We start from the raw sequence: 7,129 nt of genomic DNA, 5'->3' as shown, positions 1-7,129 counted from the left end.
GTGTCCAGCATTTGTTGTTTTCAGTACAGTCTCAAGCATCTGCAGGAATTTGCTGCAAATGTGAATGCTGGGCCCACCATAAAGTCCATAGTTTATGAATGAAAACTATAACAATGGCAGGAACAATTGTACGCTGATTTTTTAAAATGTTTGCGTTAATTACCCAGTGTTAAATTCAGGTGTGCTTTATAATGAAATTACTGTCACTTCCTTTCATAGGTGGCAAAAAAAGTAAAAAAGAACACGTGTAAGGCAATGATGAGATTATGGCGTGTGGTATGATCTTTACACTGTTAATTGTGAGACTCACGTAACGGTCTGGGCACCGAGTTTAGAATTCAACCAAGGCCGATGGTGTAATTTGAACTTAGTAAAATCTGGAATTAAAAGTCTAATATTGATGGTGAATCTATTGTTGTTTGTGGGAAAAAAAAGCCCTCCTGCTTCACTGTTGCACTTTTGGTAAAGAAACTGCCATCCTTACGCGGTATGTCCGACACGTGACTCCAGACCCCCTGAAATGTTGTTTATTCTTAACTGCCCTCTATGTAATTAGTGACAGGCAATAATACTGGCCCAGCCAGCACTGCCCTTTGACCAAGAATAAATAAAAAAAACCAAAACAGATGACCTATGTAAAAGACAAGTTAACATTTTCAACCTTTGATTTTTCTCTCACATTCTGTTTTACCACAGCTAATCTTGCAGTGATTGTAATTCTGTCACAAAGGCAATGCGGTCTCTCAAGATGTATCATCTGTTACCTGTTGTCTATGGCGGTGACCGATCTCCTGGTAATGCTTACTGCTGTAGTATTAAATAGGATCGCTGGGATTTATTTCCCATTCAGTTTCCTGTCTATAACTCCAATATGCAGTCTTCGTTCTGCCTTGATTTATGCTTCCATAGACAGTTCTGTCTGGTTTACTGTTGTTTTTTACCTTTGATCGATTTATAGCCATATGTTGCCAGACGTTAAAAATAAATTATTGTACTGAAAAGACAGCAGCACGGGTTATTGCGACTGTCTGTTCACTGGGCTGTTTAAAAAAATACATTTTTGTTTTTTATATATAAACCTTTGTACGTAGTTAATAACATACCTTGGTTCTGCAGCCTAAAAGTAATGTTTTATATGTCAATTGTGTGGACCGTATTTGACTGGATTCATCACATTTTAACTCCTTGTCTTCCATTTATTCTCATTGCGTCACTCAATGCCCTGACTGTCAAACATATTCTAGAAGCCAATAGAGCACGCAGCAGACTCATGGCCCAAAAGAGTGGAGTGAATCAGAATGACCCAGAGATGGAGAGCAGAAGAAAATCTATCATCTTACTTTTCGGCATTTCAGGCAGCTTCATCCTGTTATATGCATTATTTCTTGCAACATTTCTTTATGTTCTTATTGGAAATGTTTCTTATTTCTCGGTCACAAATTTTGATGTATCAAATGGGTGGGTTGCGCTTCGGCGGGTCGGTGTGGACTTGTTGGGCCGAAGGGCCTGTTTCCACACTGTAAGTAATCTAATCTAAAAAAAATCATTCTGGAAGAAAGCGGATTTATGCTTCAACTGCTGAGCTCCTGCGTCAACCCATTGGTTTATGCAGGTACCCAAAGCAAATTCAGAGGCGAGGTAAAGAATTTGGTAACATACCCATTTCGTGTACTGGCTAAATTGATGAAATGATTTTCTTTTTGAAACAGAACAATAGTAACTTTACTTTGTATTCCAAAACAACGTAGCACACAACACTACTATTTATACAGTCATTCGTTTTGAAATGCTCTGATCGCCTCATTTAAATAGATAGAATGGACATTGTTCCAATGCAGCAGCTGATGCACAGGAAATATGAAAAGTTCTATTTTATTCGATCCTGGAAGGTGGGCGTCGCTGGATAGACTAGCATGCATTGCCAATCCTTAACTGTACTCAACAGTCAGTCACATAACTGAGGCTCTGGAGTCATAGACTGACCACACTTCGGAAGGACATCAGCAAACTAGATGGCGTTTCCGAGACACCAGAAATTATTTAATGGTCGTTATTGCACTCTTTATTCCATTTGTATGTTAACTAAATTCAATTCAGCTACCACCGTACCATTCCAACACAGGTCCCCAAAACAGAACTGGCCTTGTAGGGATAATGTCAATGAACTTACAATTCTGATGCCCCGTCGAATGGGAAAGGAGAAGAGCTTCCCATCCCACTCCAGAAGCTGAACGCAGTTACATTATATTTTGTTGTGATTTTTTAAAGTTAAGTGAACACCTTTATAGTTAAAGTAACTCCACTCCCCCCTTTCCTGAAATTGTCATCGCACATCATTAAATAAAGTCAGTTTATTTATGTTTGAGGACTGCATGTCTATACTCGATGGAATTTAGGAGGATGATTGGGATTTAATTGAAACATAGTGAACACTGAATGGCCTGGACATACTGGATTTTGTGAAGATGTTTCCATTGATAGGAGAGAACAGGGACCCAAGGGCCTTAGAGGTAAGGGACGACGTATTAGAACAGAGATATAAAAAAACAACTTATTTAGCAAGGAAGTGGTGAATCTATGGAATTTGTTGTCACAGAAGGCTGCGGAAGCCAGGGCATTGTTTATATTTAAGACGAAGACAGAAAGTTTCTTGATTGTTAAGGGCATCAAGAGTTAAGGGGTGAAAGCCGGACAGTGGAATTGAGACACATATCAGCCATCATTGAATGGTGGGGCAAACTCGATGGATTGAGTGGCCTAATTTCTGCTGATATGTCTTATGGTGAGATGGTCCTATGGTTTTAAACTCTTTTGCCTTTACATGGGTGGGCTGATACACAGTTCAATAATTACGGCGATCTGATTGACTTTTAGCTGCCCCCTAAAGTGGCCGAGAAAGCAGGTTTTGTGCAAATTTATAATGGAAACCAATGATGCTTGCATTGTGAAATGGAATAAAATAATAGCTGAAATATTCAAGTTTGATTGACTCATCGTCAGGATTTTAAGACATTTATATCCACGTCATGAACTGTACAGAATATCTTGCCTGGAAATGTTCTATATCTTGCTGGCAGGATTTACTATAAAACGGAAACATATGCTGTCTCTCTGCCTGTTTTCTCATGTGATAATAGCAAAGAAATTAAGTCAGTTATCCACACAATTCTGTTTTATCACTTGGTTCGAAAATGTTTGGTCTCAATCCGGTTCCCATACGTAACTTCTATATACCTTGTTGGTCAAGAATATACATATCTCTGCCTTTAAAAAAACAGTAACACGCCATCTCCAGAACTGTCACGAGGAGTTCCAAAGAGTCATGAACTCTGATGCAAATCCCAATTATCCTCGTCTTTTTTGATCGCTCGCACGTTTTAAAATCGGGGTAGTTTTGTTGAAAGAGCAAAGATCATTCCAAAGTACATCTTGTTATGATGCCCTTACAATCAATTTCCACACTATCCAGCTGGTCAGGTTTAAACCACATAGCCGATGATAGTAAAAGGAGCAGAGAGGAGGAACACATCTTTGATTCGTCCATACCACTGTACTTCCCATACATGTATCTATTCATAACAGTACTGTGTGGGTGACGACCAAGCAGTCCTAGTGATGATAAAGTCCCACTTCACACTAAGAATTACTTGTTCTCTACCGAGTGGTAGTATCACCATGGTAAATTGGATAGCATTTAAACAGATCTGGTAACTGAAGAACCGGACGTGTGTCTGATACAATGGACCACCAGCGCCAGCAAAAGCATAATCAAACATTATGGCCTGACATGAATGAAATAACTTCAGGTGGAGATTTCAAACCAATACGAAAAGAGAAGTGATAGGAAAGCTCAATTGGTCTGGCTGCATCTGGGGATAGAAAATAGAGGTCATGTTTTGTCAGGACTTCAAGTCCAACAGCCCCATCACGGTGTCATTGTGAAGTCACGTGTTAATTTCGCTCTGACTAATTCAGGTTTCGATTGATTAATATATAAACCATTAATACATTCATGCACTTTTGCTACGTCTTGCAATTATTTTTCTTAGAAAACATTGTTGCTGTGGAAGAAAAAAAGGCCGGATCAAAGGAATAAGATTATTGCATGCAATTCTGGTCTCCTTCCTCTCGGAAGGATATTGTGGAATGTGAAATTATTCCGAAAAAGTTTAGAAGGATGTTGCAAGAGTTGGAAGATTTGCGCTACAGGGAGAGGCCGAATGGGCTGGGTCTTTCTTGGATGGAACGTCAGAGGCTGAGGGATGACCTTATAGTGGTTTGTAAAATCATTAGTGTCATGGACAGGATAAATAGACATTCTCTTCTTTGGGTTGGGGGGAACCTAGAACCAGAGGGGATAGGTTTAGGGTGAGGGGAAAAATCATAATAAAAGAATGAGTTGAGTTTATATTGTCACACGTACTCAAGTACAGGGACAAAGGAGGACAGTGAAGAGTGTACAACGTCAGCAAACTCAGGAGCGTCTTTAATACAAAACTAACTCGGTGCAAAATCTGATGTAAAAATGGGAAAATAAAGAAATAAAGTTATAACGTGCAAAATTGGAGCACTGCTGTATTGCTAGATTATGAGACTTGATCAAAGCCAATGTCAGAAGGAAACTGTCCCACGCTGCGTTTAGTCTCCCCTGTGCTTTTCTCGTCCTCCACTGGGCTCCATTTCCTTCGTGGTGGACGTGATGGACCCAATCTTGGCTGGCTTCTGCCCGCTTTCCCCTACTCTTGGCTCAAGCCCACTACGTGTCTTATTGTGCTTATCCCTCGATATCCCTCGTACAGGGCCACGCTAGGCTCGCTGTCATCTACCACAACAAAAGTAAAAAGCTAAGTAAAAGACAACAAAAAGTGGAAAGATGAAAGTGGGCAGAGCGGATGCTTCCCAAGTTTAAGGCATTTGGCCACTACCATTTTTACTATGACGTGCACTGAATTATATGTCAAAGAAGAAATCAAATATGAAAGAACGATATGACTAATGTAGGGATTTGGGTTGGAAGCTAGCAGGCCTGGTACCAGAGTGGTAACCCCAGGATTGCTACCGGTGTAACGTTCGGAATACAGTGCGAGTGTAGATGAACACGTGGCTGCAAGGCTGGTTTAGGAGGGAGAGCTTCAGATATGTGGAAGATGGGATCTGTACAAGAAGGGCGGGTTACACCCTGAACTGGAGCAGCACCAATCTGCTGAGTGAGTGGTTTGTTTTAACTCTTCGTAGGGGTTTAAAATGGATTGGCAGGGTATCGGAGCTGTAGATTGGATGACAGAGTAGATAGTGAACAGCCAGGCACAGCGTGCAGAGAGGCCGTGAGGAGTGATAGGTACTTGATAGGGCAAAGTTGCAGTCAGTGTGAATGGTTAAATTGCATCTATTTTAATTCATGAAGTCTCAGGAATAAGGGGCATTATCTCAGAGCATGGATCAGCACTTGGTATGGTAATGCTGTGTCCATGGCGGAAACTTGGATATCACAGTGACAGGAATGGCTGTTGGGTGTTTCAGGGTATAGTTGTTTCAAAAAATAATGTGGTGTTTGGGAGGTAAAAGACCTGGGGGAGTGGCATTGCTCTTCAGAATAGTATCACAGCTGCAGAAAAGCAGGTCGTCGAGGAGGGTTTGTCCAGAGAGTCAGAAGCAGGAAAGGAGCAGTCACTTTATTAGGAGTTTTTGACAGACTTCCAATAGCATTAGAGACACGGAGGAGCCGTTTGGAAGGCATCATTTTTAAAGATGCAGAAGTAACAGGATTGTTGTCATGGGTGACTTTGTCTTCCCTAATATCGATATGAGGGTCATTAGTTTAAATAATTTGCCTGTCTCTGTTTCTGTGAGGTGTGCCTGGGAATGCTTCCTGACACAATGTGTAGAATGGCCAATTCACGTGAAGGCTACATTGGATTTGGTGCTTGCAAAAAATATACAGAGGAAGACATTAAAGAAGATTCAACTGCTGGCTGGTTTTAAAAATTGATTTTTTGGTAAATTTCCATCAGGGGTTTTATGGGACAGTATTATAGAAGGGAAAGTAAAAGGTAATGGAAAGGAAGGAGTTTTAAACCGCTGTAGTTGATTATTCTCTGTTATACTTTTCAAAATAAAGTTGTTAAGTTTTTCTTTAAATAGTTCTTGGCCTGTCAGATTTTCACAGATTATTGCACGGGATAATTTTTTTCTGTGTTGTTGATTTAGGTTAAGCAGGAGGGTTTACCCGTGTCGTAACAGTTGAAGGGCTCATCTGGAATTTGAACTGGTTGAGACAGATTTGAATACATTTGGGTACGAAAATTCCCAGCAGATTTAAACCCTTGAAGGTTACTGCCCAAGTTTGTTAAATAAAACGTAGGTCAGGAAATTTGTTCACTTTTGGTGACTTGTAGTTGATTAAATTAAAAGTGAGAGAAATGCCTCTTAGAATTGCTGAAGATGTTCTGGGATATGAAAATGATTCTCAAATTTGCCAAAAGTGTTTGGGAGACAGTAAAATGCCAGACTTTTAGAATTAGCAAAGAACTTTGATTTGAGATTAACCAAGGGCAAAAGGAAAGCTGAAATGGTAAGGGAGTTATTGAAAACTTAAGTGTGTCAGAAAAACAGACAAGTGCAGCAGAGGTAGAAATACATAAATTAGATATGAGGAAAATTGTGTTGGAAGATCAACAAAGAAAGAGAGAGAGGAAAGAGAGAGAGAGAGAAAGTTCTTAGCTAAGCAAAGAGAGAGAGAGAAGAAATAGAGAGAAATAGAGAGAGAGAGAGAGTGGGAAAAACAAAGATGCAGAAGTAAGGGAGAGAGAAAGACAGAGAGATAAAAGAGCAAGAGATAGAGCAGAGAAAGAAAGAGAGAGACGATTCTTAGCTGAGCAAAAAGACAGAGAGAAGTTGAACTTGAGAAGTTACGACTTAGTCAGCAAAGTCAAGTTAACAGGATTGAGATTAAAAGGGAAGATAGTGATATATACAAATATGTCAAAACTGCCACATCTTGATGAGAAAATGTTGAAGCCTTTTTAATTTCATTTGAAAAATTAGCTAAGCAGACGGAGTGGTACGTGGAGTTATGGGTGATGCTCGTTCAGATTAAACTGGTTGACAGAACAAGTGAAATATTTGCCGT

This window comes from Hemiscyllium ocellatum, assembly GCF_020745735.1.
Source record: "Hemiscyllium ocellatum isolate sHemOce1 chromosome 41 unlocalized genomic scaffold, sHemOce1.pat.X.cur. SUPER_41_unloc_3, whole genome shotgun sequence".
NCBI classification, from domain to species: domain Eukaryota; kingdom Metazoa; phylum Chordata; class Chondrichthyes; order Orectolobiformes; family Hemiscylliidae; genus Hemiscyllium; species Hemiscyllium ocellatum.
The sequence above is the reverse complement of the archived record's forward strand: the minus strand, read 5'-3'. Positions refer to the sequence as shown.